Source organism: Dromiciops gliroides, chromosome 3 (genome assembly GCF_019393635.1).
Source record: "Dromiciops gliroides isolate mDroGli1 chromosome 3, mDroGli1.pri, whole genome shotgun sequence".
NCBI classification, from domain to species: domain Eukaryota; kingdom Metazoa; phylum Chordata; class Mammalia; order Microbiotheria; family Microbiotheriidae; genus Dromiciops; species Dromiciops gliroides.
In genome coordinates this window covers 436,128,447-436,156,415 of record NC_057863.1, presented here as the reverse complement: position 1 = coordinate 436,156,415, position 27,969 = coordinate 436,128,447, and the positions used below count along the sequence as shown (strand labels likewise).

At 38.5% G+C, this 27,969-nt stretch overlaps 1 pseudogene; it reads left to right on the top strand.

The window, feature by feature from the left end:
* The window catches only part of LOC122747763, a 34,339-nt pseudogene extending 22,438 nt beyond the window's left edge, over positions 1-11,901 (top strand).
* The last annotated feature ends 16,068 nt before the right edge of the window (positions 11,902-27,969 follow it).

Below are 27,969 nucleotides of genomic sequence, written 5' to 3'. Positions count from 1 at the left end.
TTGCTATAGCCTAAAAAATATTATCATAAAACCACCGACCTGATTAAGACCTTCTCTGGCCTTAGCTAGACTGGTCCTCGGATGACATGCCTACAGTCTGTAATTTGAAGCATATCTATGATGATGATGATGACAGAGGCAGTAATAATACTAAGTAAAATGATTAACTATCTGGAACATTATTAATAATACTACTAATGCCTATGTGCCTTGCTTTATACAGAACATGTGCTACCCAAAAGTTGCCTATAAATGAAATCATGCAGCATGTTCATTAGGGCAGCTTGTTATTCACATGAATTCTATATCACTCTCTCATAAGGTAAATTATTGTTTCACATAAGAAACCAGCCCTTGATTTGTCTGTTTTCTAAACGTGGATTTTGGTCTATTGGATTTTTTTTAAGTAGTGCACCCTTGTGATTGATGATTAACTAGATTAAGGGTTTCAGACAACGAAAAATCTGAAAAAGAAGCTGCTTCTTTAGAGAGGTGGAGTAGGAAGAGGAACCCTTTCATGAGGTATGATTCTTCTTCTTTAATAGTCCAAAGTAAGATACTACAGTCTATTTTTATCCCTTGTCACTGTCAAGGATACGTTTCTCAGCTCCCACAAATCCCTGTGTCTATCCCCAAAGTATAGAATCAGTGCTAAATCTGACATTTCACTGGGGTCTGTCAGATTTAAACACCAGGCAGCCATCAGTAATGGTAGACTACAAGTCTACCAAGTAGGTTTAGAATGATTTGACTATTTTCTTAATATAAATTTAATTACTACCATAAATTTAATATGCATGTTTAAATATTTTGTATTTGACAGAAGTTCTTGTTTTCATATGTAAGGGGGGCTGACCGTGAAGCCCAATGGTAGATATATAATGGAAGTACCCTGGAGAAACGTTGGAGCACATGCAGATGTTCTGTAACTGGTCACAGTACACTTGTGACAAGGAGTCTCTTTGGTTGACTGTGGTTGTCTTGTTCTTCTTGTTATTTTGTCTTTCATTCTCAAAGAGGACCATGACATTGGGAGGTGATATCATGACTTGCACTGAATTGGATTTAAGCAAGGTAAGGCTGTACCAACCTTACTTTCTCCTCCAGAGCCATCTGGGTCCAGTAGCAAGATATAGATCAGAACAAGTGGAGATGACCCTTGGATGTTTAAGGCAATTGGGGTTAAGTGACTTGTCCAGAGTCACACAGCTAGTAAGTGTCTAAGATGAGATTTGAACTCAGGTCCTTTCAACTTCAGGGCCAGTGCTCTATCCACTATGCCACCTAGCTTGCATAGTCAGAACTGGGTAGCATTAAAAAAGCATTAGTCAGCCTTCTCTCTTCTCTCTTGGTTTAATATCCTCTTCAGGGACTTCTTTCTAAATTCCAGTGAGAGAAGAAAGACAAATCCTGTTAATGTAGAGGCTGACATGTGGTCCATGAATATGAGACTCAATTCTTTATGTTAGTGTTTGTTCTTTCATTTGGGTGAAGATTAATCTGGTAGCTTTGTCCTTGTGAATTTCAAAGGGGATCTAAATAGTATAGGGGACAGTGTGCCCCTAACGTGTTAGAATGAAAATGTTTATACCTTTGTTCTTCCTATATCTTGGCAGTAGCTTGGAAAAACCTAATATTAACTGATTAAATGGAACAAGGACTGTTAGTCATTCATGTCTTACAACAAAAGGGGGGAAGAGAATTCTACAAAACCTTTCAAGAACAATTAGTACCCATACCACACAAATTATTCTCAAAAAATGAGAAACATCCTACCAGGTTCTCTTTATAAAACAAATAGTCCTAATACCTAAATCAAAGAAAGATAAAAAAAGAACTATCTGCCAATATCATTAATGAATATTAATTCAAAAATTTTAAATAAAACCCTATCAAACAGACTACAATAATTCATCCAAGAAAACATTCATTATGACCAAGTTTAGTTTATACCAGGGATGTAAGTATGACCCAATATTAGGAAAATAACATAATTAGTCATATTTAAAATAAAAATATTCCAAACCATGTGATTATCTTAATAGATGTGGGGGAAAGCTTTGGACAAAATACAACACTCATTTATGCTAAAAATCCTACAAAGCATTGCTATAGAAAGACCTTTTTTAATTTAATGAAAAGTATCTATCTAAAACCAAAAGCAAGCATCATATGCAATGAAAATACACTAGAAGTTTTCTCAATAAAAACAGAAGTAAAACTAAGGTAACCACTCTCCTCACTCTTACTTGATAGAGTCTAGAAACGCTAGTAAGAGAAAGAAATTAAAGGTACAAATATAGATAAAGAAGAAGTTTTAAAATCCTATTTGGCAATGATATGGTCATTTTCTTAGAAAATCCTAGGGAATCAGTAAAGATATTAATTGAGACAAAGACTTTTCTTCAGAAATATTGCAGGCTATAATAGGCAATAATATAAAGGGAAATCCTATTCTAAATAAGTACACAATGCATAAAATATTTGGCAACCAATTACCAAAACACACAAAATGTGTGCTTCATATATTCATAGATTCAATTACAAAGTATTCTTTAAAGAAATTAAGAACAATTAAATAGCTAAAGAAATAATAAAGGTTATGACTGGGCCATATCAATGTCATAAAAATGATAATACCACCAAAGTTAATTTTCACTTTTAATGCTATACCAATCAAATTATCATAGGTATACTTTACAAAACGAAAAAAAAATAATAAAATAAAATTCATTTAGAAAAATAAAAGATACAGAATATGAAGGAAAAAATGAAAAGAGGTAGGGACAAAGGGGTACAAGGATTTCCACACTTCATGAAAGATTCAAGTCAAAACAATTCTGGGTACTACCTCATACTTATTGGATTAGATAATAGGACCACAAAGGAAAATGACAAATGTTGTAGGGGATATGGGGAAAGTGAGACATTAATGCACCGTTGGTGGAGCTGTAAACTGATTTAGTAAAGCAATTTAGAACTATGGCCAAAGGGCTATAAAACTATGCATGCTCTTTGACCTAGCAATACCACTACCTGGTCGGTATACAAAAAGAGATAAAACCCAAAAAGTTAAAGGACGTATATGTACAAAAATATTTGTGGTAGCTCTTTTCTAGTGCAAACAACTCGAAATTGAGAGGATGCCCATCAATTGGGATATGGTTGTGGGATATGATTGTCATGGAACACTGTTTTGCTATAAGAAATAATGAGCAGGATGTTCTCAGAAAAACCTGGAAAGACTTACATGAGCTGATGCAAAGTGAAATGGACTGTATAAAAAAAAAACAGCAAAATTGTAAGATGATCAGCTGTGAATGACTTTGCTATTCTCAGCAATACAATGATCCAAGACAACTCTGAAGGACTTGATGAAAAATATGATCCATCTGCAGAGAAAGAACTGGTGCTGTCTGAGTAGAGATTGAAACATAATTTTTTAGTTTATTTTTCTTAGGGGTTTTTTTGTCTGTTTTATTTTACAACCTGACTAATATGGAAATGTTTGACATGACTATACATGTATAACTTATATTGAATAGCTTGCCTTCTTAAGGGGGGAAGAGAATTTGGAGCACAAAGTTTTTAAAATAGACATTAAAAATAGTTACATGTAATTGGGGAAAATAAAATTCCAAATAAATGAAAAAAATGTAAAAGATTTTTTATATAAAATTACTTTCTGGGGAGAGGGGAAGGAATACTGGAAAAAAATTTGATATGAAAAAGATATCAGTAAAATTTTATTTTTAAAAAGTTTGGAGAACATAGCCAAAAAGGGAACTCAAATTAATCCCATTAGAAAAGAGACAGACAACCTATCTCCTCTGCAGTTCCCCTAAAACGTGAGAGGGAGAAGTAATTAATCTCATTCAGGGAGAATGAAGTCAGAGTGATACTCACTAGACATATAATATCCTATTTTCCATTCTTCTTTGTATTGAAATATTCTTGTGTATTGAAGACTATTAAATTTATAAGAAAAACAAAAATTAAAAACAAAGAAATCCAGCAGTGTAATCTTCTTCCAATTTCTCTCAGAGAAATATATAACAATTTTTAAAACATGTACATATGGACATATATGCATAAATCAACATATTATGCATACCTTAGTGATCACGCATGTCCAAAATTGGGTTGATTCTCATAATGCAAATAGTTTAGCCAACTTGGTATCATAAAGGCCTAGACATTGAGGGCCCAATCCCTCAAACATTTGTGATTTGATATTCCTGATACCAACCCATGTGGATCTGCCTCCACGCTCCATTATACACCATAACATATTTCTAGAAGTAGGTATCCACTGGGGTTAGAAACAGACAAAATAAATTTTGCATGCTTGTAAGACTGGTCCCCTGTTGTCTAGTCTCCTCTTCACATGAATAAGATGCATAGGTTAAAGGTTTAATACAGGAACTTCCAACTAGCTAACTAGGACCTCCTAGTAGAACTTGAAGCCCTCCCTGGTACCAGAAATAACTATTAGAGCTTAGGTAGCACCAAAAAAAGGCCAAATAAGAAGTTTAGGTAGACCCTCAGCTTTGGGTAAAGACTGGAAGTATAAATGTGGAAAAGCCAGGCCTAGGGTTGTATAGTCTACAGATGGTTATGCAAGGATATGTTTCATGGGCAACAAGCCAAAGGCAATTCCAAAATTAGAATATAAATCTCATTAGCAGGTGAAGAAATAGTCCAATGTTTGAGTATCTCTTTGAGTAATAGCAGGGTAGTGTACCAGTCAGGAAATCTAGATACTATGTAAAATGTAGCATAAACCAGGAAATTTCAGTGAACTTCCTGCAACCCTGTCCTGGCATCCTTCTGATCTCTTCAACTAGAAGCACTTTAAGATCCACCAGAAAACTTGGTATTATCCCAGGCCCTGAAACCCTAGACGCAAGAAATATATTAACCCATAAATCCATAGCTCAAGCATCTCTGAGCCTCTGTTTCTCTATCCATAAAAAGAGGGATTGGTGTTGATCATCTCTAAATCCTCATCTTTAAATCTATGATCCTATATATCATCCTTTGATATCAAATTCCTCTGACCTTGTGTTTTAGTTTCAGTACCTGAGCTTTTCCCTCCTTGTTCTTCACTCCTGAACCCCTGAATAACACCCCAATTCTAGCAAATGTGAGGGGTTTTTTTTGTTCTTTTGCCCCTAATATGGTGAGATATTGGGGAAGTTGAGAAGTATTTATCTACACAAATAAATAGACCGGAGCCAGCCCTTCGTGGTAATACATATAGTAGTAGTAGGAACTATTTCAGGAACTTAAGGCCACAATGTTATCTTATTTCCAAAAGGAAAGTAGATGTACACATTTAAAGCCTTTTAAATGATTGCTTCTTTGTATTGTAATCAGAATCTAGCCCCTTGGGACATGAAATCCAAAATTATTCTAATTTCTTCATCCAGGATACATGTGATATAATTGATATTTTGAGGCTCCAGTGAAGGCTAAGAATAGGAGCTGGGCAAAGTGCCTCATTAATAGTATCTTTCAGTCTAGTTTAATGCCAGGCAAAGAGTAAATTTAATAAAAAATACTTGTTGGGTAACTTCATTAAGGAAGAGAGAGGGCCCACTTAAATCAATACATTTTTGCTGAGCTAGACCTAAAAGTGGGTTCCTTAGTTCCCTATGTATCCAAGCTGACATGATCCATGCATAAAAATAACATCTTGATACAGGTAGTTACAGAGACTTGGAACCATAAACAGGGTGAAAGTAAGCCAGGCATTTGTCCCAGGGTGGTTATATTCTGTTAGCTGGTAGAAGGTGAGCCTAGCATCCAGTTAGCAAGAATCATTGGATAAAGTAAAGAGCTACCAGGTGGCACACTTCTTTCCCCCTGCTCTTTCCTTATCCAACCCCAACCCTATTCCCTCAGAATCTTGTGACCTGAGATCCAGATCTTCCCTAGCTATTTAACTGCATTAAAAAGTTCATTTGAGGGAGCCTTTCATTCTTCTTGCCCTTTTGTAGTATATATGCTTCTTGCAGGGAGAGACTCATTTTTGTATTTCTATCCCCAGTGCTTAGCACAGGGCCTGGAACAAGGCAGACTTTTATCATACGCTTAAAAGATTGATCAATTAGTTGATTATGATATTTGCTCTGGCTGCCAGAATGACTAGTTAGGCTTCTGCAAAGATTTCATGAATACTTATAAATATTTTCTACCCACTAACAACTCAGCAGCCTACCTCCCAATTACAAGTCTATGGTTCCCTCTCTTCTAATAGGTATGAATTCAGTCTGCTCTTTGACAAAACCATGAAGTAGACTGACCCCTCAATAAGGAATACTCCTGCATCTATGACCTCTGCATTTGGGGGAGTCTTTTGATTTAAACTCAGGGATAAACAAAGCAAAAAGCCTCATGGAAGAAGCAGATCAATATTCACCAGTGATTTTTTTTCTAGGAGCCAGAAAAAGGTAACCCTCCATTGTTTAAAATAATGATTGCATTTTACCCTTGAAGATGAGGTTACCTCTCTCCTGAAATGGTCTCATCTACCTACTCTTGTGCAATTTACCTGCACAACAATGTTGGGCACAGCAAAGGCTGACTCCAACAAGAAGTGCTGAGATTTCGCTTTCCTGAAGGATTTGCAAAACACTCTAAATCACCACATTTTTTTATCCCTAAAGAATGTACAAGTTGTACCAATACAATCACCCAGCAGACTGCAGTGCATACAGACAAACGAATGCATCCTTTAAGAAGTAGCAAAAATATACTTTCTATCTTAGAGAAAGTCGATCACACAGAGCTGAGTATAAAATAATTCATATCTGTTTCTGTGGCTTATCACATAGCACTGAAGAAAAGAAACATTGACTACCTAACGAACAAGATATTAAAGTACTCATGAGCCTTGAATTTAGTCTACAAATAAACTTCCACTTAGAGTGCAAATTATATGTGTGTATATAGGGTGCATATCTACATGTGTTGCCTAAATGTGGCTCATGGAGAGATGTGAATAGATAGCTGTGACATTTTACATACCCCTTTCCAAAGGAGATTTTGATTCCTACCTGCAGGGGAGAAGAAGGATCCATGAGACTAGTTATGCTGTTTTCCTCAGAGAGAAATTAGACTAGAATGATATCTATCTTCTTCTCTAAATGTTGTTGGTGTAGGGAATGATATTTTTAGATTTAAGACATTTTCCTGATCACTATGCCCTTAAAAGGAAAGTGGTTACACTCCTTCTCATCAAATGCTAGTTACACAAAAGACCATCACAAATAATGAAATGATGAGTAAAATCCAAGTAGATAGCAAACAGAAATGAGAAAAGTTACACATACAGATTAGAATATATCAGAAAATCACAAAGTGAATGACCTCTTATATGGGGAATTAGTTATCTCAACTCACCAAAAGATAATGGTTCCTGACCCCAACCAAAGGTAAATTTTCCTAAAGACCCTAAGGAGGCAAGCTAGAAATCAAGGATATATATGGGAGCTGGCTTTCTTCTACATGTCTGACTTCCAAAATTTATTCTCTCTTTCCACTGTTGACTTCCTAAAGAGAGTCTGGAACTGTGTGTGTGTGTGTGTGTGTGTGTGTGTGTGTGCGCGGGCGTGCGTGCGCGCGCACACGTGTGCACATGCTCTTGAAGCAGAAATGAAGAATAATGTTTTTCCTCTCTAAAGCTCTCATTCCAACTCTACCCTTCATGTAGGCACTCAATATCAAGTTAACATTTTCTCCACCAATGAGGAGTCTTATGTAAATTCTCTAGGTCTGAAGACTGGGCTAAATATACATATAAATAAATTTTAATGTGTATCTCTACATATATAAAAAATATACATACTTGTATGAAATGCGACTATAAAGTAATGTCACTGATTTTTAAACTTATATATATAAGCTTAAACTCTGATATATAGATATACATATGTCTATATATCAGAGTTCATACATCCAAATAGTGGCACCTCTTCAAAGTAATCACCTACAAAAAGCTTAAACACATTTTTTCGGATGATGCTGTTGTTGTGTCCAAGGTTCCATTTTGGGGAAGTACTAGGGAAAAATTGTTTTCAGGATCTATAGCACATTATTCTGAGTTTCCTCAGTGATAACAATTCATCATACTCTAAGGGTGAATATGATTTTCTTTTTTAAATCTTCAAGAGTCATTTAGAGCCAAGTATAGTATAGCATAGTCAGATATGTTATAATGAATATTCCTTTCATGTATGACTCAGTCAGTCAATAAGCATTTAATAAGCATTTACTATGTCCCAACCAATGTTTTATGCACAAGGGATACAAAGAAAAGCAAAATCAGGGTCCCTGCCCTTCTGGGGATCACTTTCTAATGGGAGACAAAAATAAAAATAATTATATACACAATCTATAAATGCAGTGGAAATAAAAGGTAATTTTAGAGGGGAAGGGGGCTAGCAGTGTAGGGTGGGACAGAGAATCAGAGAAGACCTCCTAGAGAGAATAAAGTTTTAGCTGAATTTTGAAGGAAGTCAGGAAATCTAGGAGTCACTGGTAAAGAGGGAGAGCAAGCCAGGCATGAGAGAGAACTAACTTGAATGCATTCATATCCTCAGCTGGGCAGGAATGACATAGGAGTTTGAAGGGGGATGAAAAGGTTTAGAATAGCTGCTTTGGTGATTAGGACAGTGAATTGATTAGGAACAGTAGCAAAGGATTGCCTTGTTTCAATGAAGTCTAGTTGAAATTGTTTCATATGAATTTGTAATGGACTCAATGAGCATAGTTCCATGATTTGGATTGGATTAGATAGATCATAGCTGGATTAGATGGATTGGACTAGATCTTTCCAATTCTGATTCTTTGTAATTGTAATAAATAAGGTGTTTAGTGGGGCAGCTGGGTGGTGCAGTGGATAGAGCACTGGCCCTGGAGTCAGGAGTACCTGAGTTCAAATCTGGCCTCAGACACTTAACACTTACTAGCTGTGTGACCCTGGGCAAGTCACTTAACCCCAATTGCCTCACTAAAAAAATAATAATAATAAATAAATAAGGTGTTTGGTCAAGCTAAATAATGAGGTTTTAAGTTTAGAAGAGAGGCAATATGGTGACTATAAGATTGATTTTTTCCCCAAGGTTTTTAAACTGGCTCTGAGGTTGATTCCTTTAAAATTGGTCCCAAAATACTTTGAACAATAGAATTGTGTTAGAATACAGGTTTAACTTCCCAAAGTGGCTGTCTTGAAAGACAACACCAAATGCAATATGTAAGTTCTAGTATGTAGGTTTAGGAATTAGTCTCATCACTTTGTAATCAAACCTCAGATGCATGCATATATTATAAATACAAATGTGTGTATATAAACATATGTATTCACATAAGGCACTGTTTCAAGGATCCATGTGATTACTTTCTCTTCCAATTAAAATCATGCCCCATTCTTGGTGTGTAAAAAAATGCCTTAATGTGTTGTTCCTAAAAAATACCATCCATTGGTGCTCAATCCTTTGGAAATGAGCCTCTTCAAATTTAGATACTTTGGTCCTCCAATGGTAGATACTGAACCTGCTTTGGAAACCTTTCCAAATTGATGAGACAGGCCTGAACGTGTGATCCACTATTATGACCTTCAAAACCCCAAAGTCAACTCTACTCTATGATAAGGGTAAGAATATAATTTCAATGAAGTCATATATCATAGTAATAATAGCAACAGTTGACATTTATATAGCACTTTAAAGTTTGCAAATGGACTTTTGAAATAGGTATATAAAATAGATACACATATATAAAAACAGGGTGGCACTGACCACTGGAGAGATAGGAGACCATGGGGACTCTTTTTAGGGAAGGGAGATAAGTCTTCTGAACCCAAATTTCTCATCTCACACTTTCATGAGTTTGTGTTTATTTGCTGTTGAACAGTTCAGATAATTCATTATTATCTCCTGCACTCCTTAGCTGAACTCCTTTTATATCCTAAATGCCCTTGTCTGCCAATTAGCTAGGTACTTTAGTCTGCTGCAAGCAATATGAACCAGAGGAGCAATCCAGCCTATTGGCCTGGGATCTAGAGCTTAAGGAAACAATTTAGAATGTCTGGGGTGAGGGCATTGCAGACTTTTTTGCCTGAATAACCCAATAGCTGTTGGTTAATTGCTCATTCCAAGCACACAGACTGTTCTTAGCCCTGAGTTGTTACTGACACTGTAGAGTTAAGGCACAAACCATAGCAAGCCATCAAGTAATTCTCCCCTTGAAACCTGGGTTCCTGCAGGAACATTGAAAGAAGGGCATTATCAGCTGGCTGGTGGGAGAGCTCATCACAGGCTCCCTCCAGATACAAAGAAGACATTTCTCAGACACTTCTTATGCTCAAGAAAAATGTTGCTGTTCAGACCTTTCAGTTGTGTCTGTCTCTTTGTGACACTGTTTGGGGTTTTCTTGGGAAGGATACTGGAGTGGTTTGTCATTTTCTTCTCCAGTTTGTTTTACAGATGAGAAAACTGAGGCAAGTAGGGTTAGGTGACCTGCCCAGGGTCACACAGCTACAGTAAGTATCTGAGGTCAGAAGTGGGGAGAATATCATAGTCCTATGATGATAATAATGGTAGTTCATTTTCTCATTTTTAAGAAAAACTTTTTTTTTTTTTTAGTGAGGCAATTGGGGTTAAGTGACTTGCCCAGGGTCACACAGCTAGTAAGTGTTAAGTGTCTGAGGCCGGATTTGAACTCAGGTACTCCTGACTCCAGGGCCAGTTCTCTATCCTCTTCACCACCTAGCTTCCCCAAGAAAAACTTTTAATATAATTTTAACCATGAAAGATACTCAAATGCACAAAATAAGGAATAAATCTTATCCAAAACCCATAGAATTTTTTTAAAAAGCAGAACAGGGATTTAGAGACAACTTACTATTTTTATCTCAAGTTGGAGACAATGTTTATCCAGTCATCATTTTCATGATCTCTTTGTGTTGTTAAAGAATTTAAAGAATCATTTTTTTACAAAAGGATGGAGCCAGTTGCTGGTGGAGGAAAACTCCAGAGAACAACTTCAGGGTGCCTAGTCTGAGCCAGCCTCTCTTCCCCACCTGATTATCCTGCTCTGGGAGTCCATGTCCCTAACTGGGACTGGGCCTCGGTGAGTGTACCCTAAAGCCTACCCTAGAGTCTGATGTGGAGACAAAACTGGAGCCTCCCATAGCCTCCTGTAGCCTCCAGGAGCCCCCTATTTCCAATACAGACAGTGACACAAGGGACAAGGGCATTTACGGCACCTGTGATGACGCCTCCCTATGTAAAAGGTTTGCTCTAAGTGTTGGCTACTGGCATGGCCCTCATAGTCAATATTTTGTGAGGCTGTCAACAGAAGGGTGGGTTCCTGAAATTAACAGAGGGTACTTTGCTCGGGTTCGTGGAGTCAATCAGCTGTTAAAAGCCTTTCTAAGAAAGACAGAGGGGCAGCTAGGTGGCACAGTGGATAAAGCACGGGCCCTGGTTTCAGGAGGACCTGAGTTCAAATATGACCTAAGACACTTGACACTTACTAGCTGTGTGACCCTGGGCAAATAACTTAACCCTCATTGCCCCGCAAAAAACCAAAACAAAACAAAACAAAAAAAGACAGAATGCAATTGTCAAGTTATAAATCTTGGTGCTGGTATGGATACTACTTCTGGGAATTAAAGAATGAAAATCTTTCTACCAAAAAATATTTTGAAATTGACTTTCCAATGATAGTCCAATAATAGAAAACTATATAATATCAAATAGCCATGTCTTGGATTCAAATAGATTTGCCATTGTGGGAGCAGATCTCAGAGACTTAAACCACATGGAAGAGAAACTAAAGAAATGTAACATGAAGATGAAGATGAGTCTTCCTGACTCCAAGCCAATACTCTAGCCACTATGTCAACTAAAAATTAAAATGCACTGCTTCTGAGATTGCATAGGATGGGATAGTAAGCTAGTCAGAGAGGAACAAAACCTGGCTGTTAGTCCCAACTTTGCTGCATAATGACTGCATGACCTTGCACTAGTCAGGTAACCTCTATGGGCCACAGGTTCCTCATCTGCAAAAGGAAAGCATGTCAACAAAAGAAAGCTATTTGTAATATCCCTTACAGTTCTAAAATGTTATGATTCTGAGTCTTGATGATTGCAACCTAGGAAAAATGGAAGTAATTTTTGGAAATAAACACCTTGAGAATTAACATGATATAGTGGCTAGAGAGCTGACCTTGGGGTCAAGAAGACCTCAGTTTGAAGTCCTGCCTCTGATGCATGCTGGTTGTCTGGCCATAATTAAGTCACTTAATCTCTCACTGCCTTAGTCAGCTCTCTAAGACTATCAATTACAGGTGAGCTGTTGATCTTCATCAGTGGTAAGAGTCTCCATATAGCATTCCCCAAGACTAGACCAAAAAAAAAATTGACATATGAGACCATGTACTAAAAAATAGTGACAAGAACACTGAGGAAACCTGAACCCAGATCATATAAGGATGGAAGAAAATAGGGGCAAAGAAGCCTAGAAGAGAGAAGACTTAGGGGGACATGATCATCGATTTCATATAGGTGAAGGGCTATCATACGGACGACTGATGAGGCTCATCATCTCACAGGGGAGAGCTAAGACCATTGTGTGAAAGGCTTAAGGAGGAAGATTTTGGCTCAACACAAGAAAGAACTTCATTCCACTCACATCTGTCCAGAAATAGAATGGGCAGCCTCACAAGATAGTGGGTCAACAAGATGACCTCTGAAGTCTTTCCTTTCTATTCTTCTATGATTTTATAGAAGGTCATTTTGGACAGAACTGGAAAAAAAAGTCAGTGCAACCACATCAGCCTAGATCATTTTCCTGTAAAGGAGCAGAACAACAATGACACTCTAAAATCTTGAAGATTCCCAGTAATAGAGTGGGAATGTCAGCAAACTAGCATCATCTATTTCCAAGTGAGCCTCAGGAGCTGGGAGCCATGTGTATTTCCCATATCCACCAAGGATGGCTGCTTTCCAGGGGCTCTTTGCCTCATGCTTCTCAGTGACTCATTAGCTCTAGTTCTCCAGACTGAACACATGCCCCACCCCCCCACCCTCGTGACACTGAACATATGGTGTAATCCTAAAAGGAGCACTGTGTAGGCGAGCCTGCAAAGAGAAATGATATCTGTCACAAGGGGAGAAAAATCTGGTTGCAACCAGAGTTTGCAAAGAGTATTATCTTCATCCTTGAAATATATGAGCTAAGGTACTATTAAACCATGGGACAAACAGGCAAATGGTAACTAGAGTCTATCTATTCACCTGAATGCCCTTTTATTCTTCTCCCACTCAGCTTTGTTCCTTGGTTGTGTGAGATTTCAAATTGCTTACAACTCATACTGAATAATGAATATGCCAACACCAGCCTATCACTGAGCCTTCAGCGGGGAGCTGGGAGGCAGACAGGGGAGTAGGAAAGGAAGAACAGGAAGAGATATGAGGGTTTTCAGACCAGATGGAAAATGGAAGACAAGCTCAATAATTTGCTTCTCTCCATACATATACTTCAAAATAAAATCTTGAAAACTGAATCAGGCGATAATGAAGCTAAAAAAAATAAAACCTTGAGCATACAACTGGCATGTCCATTTCATTCTCCTTGAATTCCCTAGTTATGACTTCATAAAAGCATTCTCTCTATATCATTATTTAGAAATGTATTCAGCAAGACCCCCCCCAAAAAAAAAAACAACCACCAGGAACTAATTCTACACTAGCTATGTGACCCTGGACATATCACTTCATCTTTTTGAAGGGGGCTGTTTCCTTATCTGTAAAATGAGAATAATAATAGCATTTAATTGACAGGGTTGTTTTGAGGATAAAATGAGATAACATTTTTTAAATGCTTTGAAAATCTTAAAGTATTATGATTACTACTTATTATTACAATACAATTAAATCTTCTAAAGTTTTCAGGTATTCCTATTATTATTCTTAGTCATTTTTCTTAAAAGTGGAAGTTCTGGCCAAATCCCTGATGTCATCTGTTCTAGGAGGCTACACGCTTTCCCCATGCAACTTGGCTCCTGTTAGCATTCATGGGCACGACATTTGCACCTGGAGGTAACCATAGGCCCTGCGAGTCATGCCTCTAACTGCTATCTTCAGAGCACAGGAGAAGAGCTTCACGATTCGGGATGATAAGATGCCAATGACAGAATCAGGGTGCATGATGTTTTCATTCTTCTGGACGTGCAAGAATGCTGGAATCTGATAGAATCAGACAGAGGGGAACACGTTTAACAATACACTGAAAAAGGTGTATGTATTTCTATATACAGGAGGCAAGTCTCTTGCTAGAATCTCATATAACTGTTATTGTAGATAATTCAAGGATTCTGGCAAACACAATAGATACCATCCTGCAGAGGTCAGTTAGGATGTCAAGACAGCAAATTCCCCCTGGAGATAACTGGAACGGTCAGCAGGGATTAAAAATAGAAGGGGGGAAATATCAGGGCAAGGAAAGGGTATAGTTCCCAGAACTGGTAATGGGATAAAGTGTCCCTGTGCTTTCAATTCCTGGTTTGCAACTGAACTTGGTTGATAAATCACAAGAGCTGAACCCAATAAATGGTTTGTTTGGTGGTATCTCTTTGTACTGCCTTCAGAACATGGCATGCAAACCTTGGGGAAATAGAAAATCACCACTGTCCACCTCATTTAGCAAACTCCACCAACAAATCAGGGCCAGATTGGCCCTAGAGACTGAACAGTCATTTTTCTCCTCCTTAAGGTGTACATCATTATTAATTATTATCAATTAATATTCATTGTAGAGCCTCTTTGCTCATGGCACTGTGTTAAGCATCAGCAGTATGGAAGAATACTATGGAATATAGAGAAGGTAATAAAAATCATATTAATAACAACAAATACAGAGCTTTGAGTTTTATTCATTCATTCAACAAACTTTACTTAAGCACCAACAATATAAAAGACTCCAGACAGTGAGACTGCAAAGACAAAAACAAAACTACCCCTGCCTTGGAATAGCTTATATCCTACTGGAAGGGTTATAACCTACACAGAGACAATACAAAATCCACACACAATAAATATAAAGTAATTTCTGGGTGGTAGGAACAGGGGATGAAGAAAGGCCTAATGTAATAGGAACATGAGCTGGGTCTCAAAGGGAGATAGAGATTTCAGGAGGTATAAATAAGGAGGAAGAGCATTTTAGAAATGGAAGACAACCCAGGTAAAGTCATAGAAGAGGGAGGAAGATGGAATGTCAAGAACAGGGAACAGCTAAAAGGATAATTTCATAGATAGATAGATCAATGGATCGATGGATCAATCGATGGATGATGAATGGATGCAGGAATAAAGCAATATGAAATACACCTGTAAGGGAAAAGCTATAGCTAGCATTTGTACAACACTTTAAGGTTTACAAAGCATTTTACAAATGTTATTTGAACTCTGTTCTTCCTGACTCCTAGTTCAACACCTGTATACACTGTGCAACCTAGCCGCCTCTAGACTGGAACAGCTTATAATGGGCAATAAATGCCAGAGGAGTTTGTTACCTGCCAAGGAGCTAATAAAAATTCTTGAGCATAAGAGTCACATGGTCAAATGTAGAAAGCACTTTTTAATGTAATCTGACTTCCACTTAAGCCTGGGGTGGTTTTGCATCCTTGGAGATGTGACTCCTGACTGCCTATGAGAACATGGAGTACAGTGCCAGAATACCTGGGCAAGGGACTTATTGAGTTCATTCTATATAATCTTGTGAGAGACCCATACAAGAAAGGACTTCCTGGGAGATAATGGAGAAAGACTTTAAATGAGGAACCTCAGCCCTCCTAGCTGCAGACATGAGGCAAATGGAAGGTACAATGGTCCTTAGAGTTGGCGCAAAGCCAATGGTGATGCCTCTTCTTTAATATCCTTTTTACTGATTAAGTCATATTAGTTTCTGGTATTGAATCATTTGTCATTACCAAGGACTATGGTGGCAAGAACTTTCTCTCTAGCTCTTGAGTAGCTGTGGCTGTAGAACCTTCAGGAGCAGTTGCCAGGCTGCATTTCCCCAGGGGTTGCTTCCCCAAATGATGTCTGAGGGCACTGGACTGGAAGCATTGCTATTTCCAAAGCTCTGGGGTTCAGGGTCCTGGGATGTCTCCATCAGGATCTGAAAGGAGCCAAGGTGATGGGGAAGAGGGTGGTTGGGTTTGCCTGGCACGTGCTTCCTCCAGTCTCTCCTTCAGGGTTCCCTGCTGCTTCAGCTAGTTAGTCTGCCTTGTCTACCCTGTGTGTGGTAACTGGTAGTTGGTGCAAATCATTGGCTCCTTCTTCTAGGATTTGCTTCTGCAGATTATGGTTGTGAGGGATGGGATGGAAGCAGGACCTGTGGCCCAGGGGCTCTTGTGCTCATCTCCCTGTTGGTAGGACTTGGCCAGAAGTTGTTGCTGGTGGTGATGAGGCTCTTCTACACATTGATTTCCCCCCTTCTTTGATGGCTATGAGAACTAGGCTAGAAGCAGACCTTGTGGTTTTTGAGCCACTGGTATTCACAAAGCTCTTGGGTACAGAGTTCCAGGCTATCTCCATGCATTAAGGATTGAATGGAAATGGTGGTCAAGGAGGTATCCGGCACATACTGCCTCTTGTACCTCCCTCACACTGCCTCACTGCCTCAGTTAGGCTGGGTCAATTGCCCTGTGTGTGTCAGGAAGTGGAAGGGAGGCTGATAATACCTGATGGTGGTGATGGTGATGGTGATGGTACTAATATCCACTCTTCTCTCCACTAATAAGTGTTGGAAGGAAATAGGCCTGGTTGAAGCAAGAGATATCATTCAGGATATAAAACCTATGAGCATAAGGAAGGATGCATGCAATCATCTTCATTCACTTACTTGTCTCACAGGGCTACATGCATAAAACAGAAATTAATGGAACTGAGGGCCAGCAACGTTACTCAAGAGCCTTCATGAAATAGGAGAAATAGTACAAAGCCAGTACTTCAAATGGAGCTGTTTTACATAAAAACAGCCTGGTTAAAACTAACATAAAGCAGACAACACAGGATCATAGAGTGGACAGAGTGCTAGATTTGGACTCAGAAAACTTAAATCCTGGCTATGTCATAGAATAATCTAGAAAAAATCACTTAATTCAGTTTTCTCATCTACAAAATGAAGATGTTTGGACATGATAACATCTGAAGTCCCTTCCAGTTCAAAATCTATTATCTGAGCAATGATCTGCCCCAGAAAAGGGTGTGGGAAAGAGAAGACAAATTATCCCCGTTCCCATGTGTACTATATCCAAAAGCTTTTGGAGCCAGGTACACATTAAGAATTTCAGCTGGAGACAGCTAGGTAGTGCAGTGGATAAAGCATTGTCCCTGGATTCAGGAGGACCTGAGTTCAAATGGGGCCTCAGACACTTGACACTTACTTAGCTGTGTGACCCTGGGCAAGTCACTTAGCCACCATTGCCCTGCAAGAAAGAAAGATACAGAGAGAGAGAAAGAGAGAGAAAGCAAGAAAGCAAGCAAGAAAGCAAGCAAGCAAGCAAGAAAGAAAGAAAGAAAGAAAGAAAGAAAGAAAGAAAGAAAGAAAGAAAGAAAGAAAGAAAGAAAGAAAGAAAGAAAGAAAGAAAGAAAGAATTTCAGCTTCTGGGACAACCACTACAAACCATTCCCAGGGCAATAGAAACTTACTCAGCTGAGAGTTAGGGTAAGCCACCTAATGTGAGAATAGACATGGGGGTAGAGACAAGGGAGTCAGAAACATGGGGATGAAGTCAAATGAGTTGGGATGGGGGGTTGGGTGGGACGGGACAAGAGAAGAGGCTCACCTTAGTTATCTGGAATCTTCCTGTTTCAACAAATTACCCTTCCAAACAAGAGACTAATCTCTGTTATATCCTACACTGCTAAAACAGTTCAAGTGCTGTCATTGTTCCCTAAATTCAGTACCCTTGACTAATGCACTGGTACTGGAGCTATAAATTGGTCCAACCATTCTGAAAAGCAATTTGGAATTATACTAAGAAAGTGACTAAATGTCTATATCCTTTGACCCAGAGAATCATCTGCTGGGCATAGAGCCCATAAAGGTCAGTGATAAGAGGGGAAAAAAGGCTCCATATAAACTAAAACATTTATATCAGCACTTTTGGGGGTTGTAAAGAACTTAAAATCTCTCTCTCCTCCTCTCAACCACCTGGTTTCCTTCAAGTCTGAATCAAAATCCTACCTTCTACAAGAAGTCTTTGCCAATAACCCTTAATGCTAATGCCTTCCCTCTGAGAGTACCTCTAATTTATCCTGTATGTCCCTTGTTTAGACATAATTGTTTGCCCAGTAGGCTCCCCTTGAGAGCAGGGACTTTTTTTGGTTCATTGGTTTTTTGCTTTTTTTATATTTCTAGCACTTAGCACAATGGCAGGAACATAATAAATAGTTAAGAAAATGATGTGACTTGATTTGGTTTGGCTGACTTAGGCCTAACCCAGAACAGTAACCCTGGAGAAAAGATATGAGAAGGCACTTTCTTTCCATTCTTTGTGGAAGTAGGGAAATATGGGTGCAGAGCACTATAGATGCTGTCAGATTTTTTGATGTGTTGGTTTGCTGAAATTTTTTTCTTATTAATTGTCCTAAGGAGGATTCTTTGGATGGGATGGGAGATAAATACATTGATAAAGACAGGTGATATAAAATCAAAATCTATAAATTAAAAAAATTATCAAAAAATACATTCAGCACCCTCTAAATTGGATGCCCTTAGACAAAGACTAGAGTGCCCTTAGTTATGAATTACTTATGACTTAGCTACAGAATCTTTTGAATGCTGTTACAAGGAAAGAGGAAAAAATGAAAACAAAAACTCACAATATTGAAGATGACACTCTCTGGGATAATAAAAACGAAAAACTGACCAGAAGGGCAAAACACTCTATAGAATGATGGAGAGAAACATAAGTAAAGAGAAAAGCAATACAATAATATAACAATAAACATTTATTAGGCACCTCCTATGTCCCAGGCACAGTGCTAAGAGCTCGGGGTACAAATGAGAAAAAGAATGCTAGTATCTACCCTCAAAGAGCTTACAGATTCTTATAAATTAGATTACAAAAGCTAAATAAGGAAGATAATACACAAAAGGGAGAGGGAGAAGGGGCAGAGTATACCCAGCATGGGGGCATTATGATGTTGGAGTTGAAACCAAACAGAGCAATTGGTGGGAAATGGGGAGATGCTGGGAATTCTGAGTCTTCTCCAAAGAGAGGCTTAGGCAGGAGGTTGTGGGTGTGCCCTCTGGCCCTCCAAACAGAGGGCTAGAGGGCACTGATAAGGCCTGAGTACCTGAAAGCTAAGGCAGAGTTTCCACGTGATGAGCTTATCCTAGGGGCTGGGGGAGCAGGGTGGAGATGATGTTGTTGGAGTTGAAAGCACAGAGCAGATGTTTGGAAAATGAGACAATGACAACTGGAATATCCAGATTCAGATAAAATTGATAAACAATGTTTCTAGGAATCATGCTGATTTCCTTGGTGGTGGGAAAATTATAAGTATTTATAGTATGTACATTTTTTTTAAATTTTTTAGTGAGGCAATTGGGGTTAAGTGACTTGCCCAGGGTCACACAGCCAGTAAGTGTCAAGTGTCTGAGGCCAGATTTGAACTCAGGTCCTCCTGACTCCAGGGCCAGTGCTCTATCCACTGCACCATCTAGCTGCCCCTTACATTTTTAATATTAATTAAAAATATTAAGAATAAGATGCAGTATAGATTAGGACTCAGAAGAGCTGTGTTTTAATCTTGGTTCTGCAATTTATTGGACATCTAGGTGGTGCAGTGGAATGAATGGCAGGCCTGAGTGTCAGGTAAACTCATCTTCCTGAATTCAAATCCAGCTTTAGACACTTTCTAACCATGTGGTCCTGGGCGAGTCACGTAACCCTGTTTGCCTTAGTTCCTCATCTGTAAAACAAGCTGAAGAAGGAAATGTGAAACTACTACAATATCTTTGCCAAGAAAATCCCAAAGAGTCAGACATGATTGAACAATTGCAACTTACTCATTTTATGACCTTCAACAATAATAATAATAATCAACATTTTTATAGCACTATGCGCCAGGCTCTATGCTAAGCACTTTACAAGCCAATTATAACTACTTATGGAGGTAGATACTCTTATTACCCCCATTTTCTGAATGTGGAAACTGAGGTAAAGAGAGGTTAAATGATTTGCCCTAGGTCATATAGCTGATATCTGAGGCTGGATTTGAACTCGGGTCTTCCCAGCTCCTGCCCTGGTACTCTCTCCATTGCACCATAACATAGGCATAGAACACAAATTCTCTGCATGCACCATTGCTTCCTTGACTATAAAATGAGAGAATTTAACTGTATGTTGCTTAAGGTCCTTTCAATTCTGAATCTTATTATCCCAAATGAGATAATGTAAAAGCTCTTTCTTTCAAAAGTACAAAGAAGGGGCAGCTAGGTGGCACAGTGGATAAAAGCACCGGCCCTGGAGTCAGGAGTACCTGAGTTCAAATCCAGCCTCAGACACTTAACACTTACTAGCTGCATGACCCTGGGCAAGTCACTTAACCCCAATTGCCTCACTAAAAATAAAAGTACAAAGAGCTACCTAAGTTCCAAAGAGCAATGTGAGCATCATTACTCAGTATCCCCTCCTATGATACTCCTCCATACTCTTTTGTTTCTATTAGCTGGGCACCATGTATAAATGACAGCCACTTGGAATTCTGCCATCTCTTACCCCAACAGTTGTAGTGCATTCCTCCCCCAGCCTCATTGTGTCTCCCCTCTCTCCTAGGCTCATGGCATCAGCAGAGATCATTAGGGGCTTCTTGAAAGCTTGTGATAGATCACAACACTGTGTAAACACTGGCTTGGGCATCCTACAGAATCACAGTCCAAAGTCAGTTTTACCAATTACTGGGAAATTTCAGCACTGGCTCCCTGAGTTATTCATCCGCTACCTTTTCTGAAAATAGTATGTTCTTACACTAAAATGCATCCCTTCTACCCCTAAGTTAAGGCAGAATCCATGTATAATGGTTGAGAATAAAACCTATTTGTAACGATCTCTAAAGTGGAAGATTGCATAACACAGCCTGGGTAACTTCATTTTGTCACGTTTCACTCCCTTTCCTCACATTCCAGTATTGAGCATACTTTTTCATTATGCTTTAGAAACGTTATGAGGCTTAGAAACTTTGAAACATTCTACTAAGGGAACATGATGGGTCATCTTCCTTGTAGACAGGTTTACAAACCATAGATAATCATCTTTCTCAAATACACAACTGCCATCCTATGTGAAACCAAGGAGATTAATTCATTTAACAAAAATTTGCAAGTGCTAACTCAGTACAGAGCCCTGTGCGAGGTGCTAAGGAAGATACAAAGATCAATAAAAGGGCGGGGGGGACAGCTGGACGGTGCAGTAGATAAAGCACTGGCCCTGGATTCTGGAGGACCTGAGTTCAAATTCAGCCTCAGACACTTGACACTTGTGTGTCCCTGGGCAAGTCTCATTGTCCTGCCCAAAAATAAAATCAATAAAAAGTAGTCCCTGCCTTTAAGGAGCTTATAAACTACTAGAAAGGAGTTATGATATACATGCAAAGCAATGTGATATGTAGTAAAATATGCTTAGGTGTATAAAAGTAGAAAAGACTGAGAATTAGAGGAGAGAATGATCACTTTGAAGAGAGTGGGAAAGAAATCAGTGAACATTTCATGGAGAAGGAAGAGGAGGAGGAGAAATGGCAAGGGGTCCAATTGGGCCGTATAACCATAAAGGAAGGAGGAATACTGTGAGACAGGCTAAAAATGTACAGGAGGGTTGAGTTGTAGGAGTACTATGCCAAGCTAAGGAATCTGAACTCATTTAAGTAAATGATGAAGAGTCAATGAAGGTTTCTGAGCAGAGCAATAATAACATTAATGAGTCCTCTACAGATTATCCTAGCATCCTAATACGATTAATTGGAGAAGGGAAAAAACTGAGGAAGACTAAGTAGAAGGCCACTGTGGTAGTTCCTATGAGAAACAAAGAGAGCTTGAACCGGTCAGTGGGAATTTAAAAAAAGATGAAAGCATTGGAGAGGACACTCACTATATGGCCCCATCTTGGTAGTTCCAGTCCAATAAGTCTATGAAAGTTATTTCAATAGCATTTGTCGGCTAAATGAAATCACTTTTTTTTTTGGTAGGGCAATGAGGGTTAAGTGACTTGCCCAAGGTCACACAGCTAGTAAGTGTCAAGTTTCTGAGGCCTCATTTGAACTCAGGTCCTCCTAACTCCAGGGCCAGTGCTTTATCCACTGCACCACTTAGCTGCCCCCAAAATCACTTTTTAAATAAACAGTGCTAATACCTATGGTCATGCAGACCCTGAAGGAACTCAGACCTGCTTGCCCGTGGTATAATTTGTGCTTTTTGTACTCTTTAGAAGGAGGTAAGAAAACACAAAAAGGGTTCCAGGACCTGGAAATTCTACATCCTGCCTTGATACTGTGAGAATCTTCTTGGGCTACTTGGTCTGTGCCACCTAACAACAGAAATAAGGTCAAAACAAAGTATAAATGGGAGAAAACCCAAAGAGCAACTTTTCCATTTTCCTTGGTCATGATAATAGAATATATATGAGCCAAGCCAAGTTCAAATGTTGACAGCAGAATTCAATGGAATTTACCATTTCCAAAAGAAACTGTTCTGGGAAAAGATTGATGAGAGGCCAAGATTAAGCCATGAGAAATGTAGAGTCTTTATAAGCTTTCTTGTGCAGGGCTAGACAACAGCTTGGAAAAGGACTCAAATTATTGATGAACGAGTTATCGCTAAAACCAAAAGAGACTCAGCAATTGATATTCAAATAAATGGCCTGCATTTGGGCATCATTTCCACTTACATACTTTTCAGATGCCTAGTGACATGAAAAGAACCCTTGTTTCTTGCAGACTATGACAATGGAGCATGAGTTATGATAGTTCAATTCAGTGAACATTTATGAAAAGCTGGTAGGTTCCAAGCTGGCAAGCCTTCAAGAACAAGAACTGTTCCTAGAAATTTCAGTACTTGGGGCAAGTGGCAGCAAAGAACAGGGAAATTAGAAAGTAGGTTCACCTAGGGTGTGGCCACCACTTCTGGGATAGAGTCAAGGTAGAAAAGTATCCTCTAGCCTGAGCCTAACATAACTATTAAGTTACCCAACCTGGGAGAAGACTCCAGTTGTTCCACCCTAGTTATATCTTTGAGTATAAGTCTGATGAAGACCAGACTAGTGAAGTTCAAAACAAAATTCATTGCCAAATGGTTGGGCACTAGGTGTTGGGTTTTTTTAAAAAATCATTTCCCTAACACAACCTCCCATGAAGATAATCTACAAAGTTGTGATTTTTGTCAGTAGAATATCCATACTAATGAAATCAAGGTCCTTTAAGTAGTGAAATATATTTGAGAGACGTGGCTTAGGTGGGATCAGGATGCTAAAATTCATTCTCCGGACCCTATACTGTCCTCACTTCTTGGTATAGTCATAGTTATCAATGTGAGTTTGAGTGCATGGATCAAGGGCAGCACATGGCCTTTTGTACAATAACATTTGATCAGAGGAGAAGTTTTTATGATACTTTACAGTACATAGTAGTTAATTTGAACAAATATTATGACCACAATAAAACACATTCTTATCACTGGAACATAAATTAGTAATTGCTACACTATGAGGGAGTTTCACCTAAAAGTCATATGGACGCTGCCAGCATTAATGAAAAAAAATATATAAGTTACAAAAAGAAAAGTTACATTTCCAACTATCATTTAAAATCAAATTCACAGGAAAATTCAAACCTGTTCCTCCAAGGGTCTTAATTTCTCTTTGCAAACATTTTTAAAGTCTTTCCTCCCTTTAGTATTATCACTAAAAGGCCACCTAAACAAAGCCAATTAATAAGAACCAGTGAGGAGAGACATTTACTATAAAACCAGGAATGCATTTGAGCTCTGTAGAGATTCACGTCTGCCACACACAGCCTGGCTGGCAACATTCCACTGATCCCACAGTGCACATGTTTTCAATTATAAACTAGATTTTTATCAGAGTTCAAGTTAATTGTTTTATACCACTAGGGTAGGAGAAACTCTTTGAGGGAAAAAAAAAGATATAGCTCACATACTTGGCCTTCTCTAATACAAAGATAGACTCTTCTAGGAGGAGCAAAAGGGGCAAAATATTTATTTAAAAAGATCGCTTTTACTCCTAAAATTTTAGCTCTGGAGTTATCAAGCGTTCCTAGCTAAGGACTATGGTATAACGAAATCAAAATGGCAACTTGTGTGAGCCTAAAGAGCCCTCCTTGTTTGTAGTTGATCAGGAAACAACAAGTTTTGCACCTGGAGTGCGCCACTGGCTTTTTCCATTTTGCCTTGTCCCAAGTCTAGCATTGTCAGAATAAAGCAGTTTAATGATACAAAAGCTGCTTTTGTTGACTCTCACCGGTGTATGTGTTCACCACCAGGAAGTGACTCTCCAGCTTCACTTAGAACCATGTATGTTTGTTTCAGTATGAGGTTATTAAAGTAAAATCCCAATTTCATGCAGTTGTTTGCGACCAAGGTAATACTACAAAGACAGATTTTCCAAAAGAAATGGACCATTTCCCTTAAGAATTTTGTTTAAAAGAACAGTCTCTTGTAAATGAATAATGATGGGAGGGAAAGCATGCCAATGCTATAATTTGGGGGTGAGTGTGGGGGTGGGGTTTCTTTACTAATGAATCAACCCATTTAGCATTTTTAAGCACCTACTTCTATAGGTTTCAAGTACTGTGCTTAGAGATAGGGGCAGAAATATAAAAATGGAGATGATCTCTACCCTCCAGGAGTTTACATCCCAATAGAGAAAAACAACAAATCCACAAATAAATAAATACAGGATAGACAGACAGACAGATACATACACACATATACCTATATGACACATGACCCTGGGCAAGTCACCTAACCTCTATTTGTCTCAGTTTCCTCATCTGTTAAATGGGGATAATGAAAGCACCTACTTCCTAGAGTTGTGAGGATCAAATGAGATAATTGTAAAGTGCTTAGCACAGTACCTGGTACATAGTATGCACTATTTAAATGTTAGTTATTATTATTGTTGCTATTACAAGGGTAATAAAATATATAGATATTCAAAGAGAGAAACAGAAACCAAGAGGGGGAAGAGACAGAGAGAAAAAGAGAGACAAAGTCATGGCATAGCAGCTTCAGAACCAACATTGGAGTTAGGAAGACTTGAGTTCAAATCCCACCTAAGACACTTACTAGCTGAATAACCCTGCACTAGTCATATAACTCTGTTTGCCTCCATTTCCTCACCTGTAAAATGAGCTGGAGAAGGAAATGTCAAACTATCGCAGCATCTTCACGGAGAAAACCCCAGATTGGGTCATGAAGAATCAGACATGACTGAAATGACCCAACAACAACAGCAACAAAAAAAGGGGGACAGGCTAGGACTGGATCTGTGATTTCCTCAGGCTAGTAACTCCTTCCACAAAAGCTGCAACTTATAGCCATAAAGAGTTGCCTGGGGGCAGTGAGAGATAAAGGGATGACCATGTCCATAAAGCCAGTACAAGTATGAGTTGAGACTTGAACTCAGAGCAAAAGGTCTTCCTGACTTTAAGGTCTTTGGGTTATTCGTGAGGCCTCACTGCACTTCACATACAAACCCTCTGTTACAGTTGCTTAGATTATGTAAAGCCAATGTTTCTCTACTGAAAACAAAGCAAAGCAGGATCTTATCATGGTTGCTTTCACCATTAGTAATGATCATTTGTACTCTGGCATTGTACTTTGCATTTCATTTACCTCAAATGTAAAAAGTTTCCTTCATCCTTCCTTAAAACAGAAAAAGCCACTACCTTGGTTATCACAAAACATCCACATTTTTCAATTTGACCAGAGCTATTGTTTTTGGTTCAAACTCTAGCTGCCGGTCTGTTGGGTTTTTTCCCTATGTTTTAGGAGAAAATAAAGGAAAATATGCCCCTTGGCTGGACTGTGGGAATGAGATTCACTGCATCTTTTATCTTACCATATAAAACCTAAATGATACATAGATCACCTTCTATCTCACACCACAGGCAATCCACACATTTATAAATGCACCACAGGAGTATAGCCTCCTAGTTAGTAACAACCTTCCCTGGCTCTTCCCCCCACCCCCAGCAAGAAAGCTGCAGAATTGTTTCTAAGGCATACAAGCCAACTTGAGTCCATTTGGGCTTTGCAGTTTGGATCACTTACACAGGTGATAAACTCAATGTGATCCTATTGAGGCAAGAGGGTAAAAAAGCTCAAGCTGAAATTGCTAGCCCCTCTTCTTCCAAACAATTGCAAAGAAAATACCTCATACTTATTGTTCTCCCTGAACCCACCCCACAACCTTTTTTTTTAAAAAATTTGCTACCCAGGTACAACCTAGTAATGATATACACAATTAATAATACATAGCAAATTTTCATTAGCCTGACAATGCAGAAAGGAATTTGGCAATTCTCAGGGCAACATGCAAAGCTATCTGGGAGCACAAACCAACCATTGTAAATAGGCCTTGTCTCTAGGTTTTATACTAATTGTCATGTAAATTAGCAAAAGCAAAGCCCCACCAGCAAGGAAAATGAAGGTTCTCTTCACAGGCCATCAGCAGAGTCTGCCCCAGAAGCCTAAACAACATTGTGTTTGTTTCTTTAGACAATAAAATGCCAAAAGTTTTTCTTTTGCTGTCAGCAAATGATGAATACATGTGGTACCGATTATTTAATACCACTAGACCACCAGGGAAGAAGATTTAGGTGAACTGCGGGAGAACTCTGCCATTTATTTTTATTACCATGCATTAAAAATTACGTTTACAGATAATTGTTTTTCTCCCTCCAATAAAGCAAGATAAAAAAAAAAATCCAGGAGAATATTTAATAATACCGGACCACCAGGGAGGAATTTAAAAAGTTGATTTTTTTTATTGACAAATTAGATTTGCTTTTTAAAAAAAAAATTCCAATTATTTTTAAGTGCAATTTGTGGAGGGATAATTTTAAACGAGAGTAGGGTGATGAGTTTTCATCTGGGGGAGTGTCACACAGATTAAGTTACCCCTTTACAAGGGTAATTATCTAATCAAATAGTCCCTCAGCACCATCAGCTTTATAATACCTGTGTAGCTGTCTTCATGTTATATAATGCTGTTCCACTGTAGATTCCCAAGAGCTCAACATTATATTCTGATTTCTTTTTTTAAAAAACCCTTATAAAATTTTTGTTTATTTTCTTTGAAGTGCTTTGCTTTAGTGTGAGAAAATCCCTTCTCTTTATCTGTAGGACATCAAAAAAAAATATATATATATATATATCAGGTCTAATCCAGGAATAGAAATGTTGGTTTCTATAGCTCTCCAATGAAGGACATTTCTTCTCACATAAATCATTTGATGGTCTTAATAACCCTGATTCCCTAACTATCAAATAGTACTAAGCACTTTGATAATGCAAAATTTTAAACTCAGTTTGTACTCACCCAAAAGTAGGGAACTCTGGTATAGGGTGGTACCCAAGGAAATTGATGAGGACCTGTTCACCATATCCCTTTTTCCAGTGCCTATTTCTCTCTCTCTCTTACACACACACACACACTGAGTTTAAAATTTTGCGCACACACCCCTATAAGAAATTGGGCTCCACCTAATACAATACTTCCCTCTCTACAACATCCCAGACAGATGCCCACCCAACCACTACCCAATCATTTCCAAGGATGGGAGGACCCTGTCTGATGAAACAGTTCCCATCCCAGTGTTACAAAGCTGTAGCTTCTATTAAGCCAAAGCCTGACTCCCTAAAATTTTACTT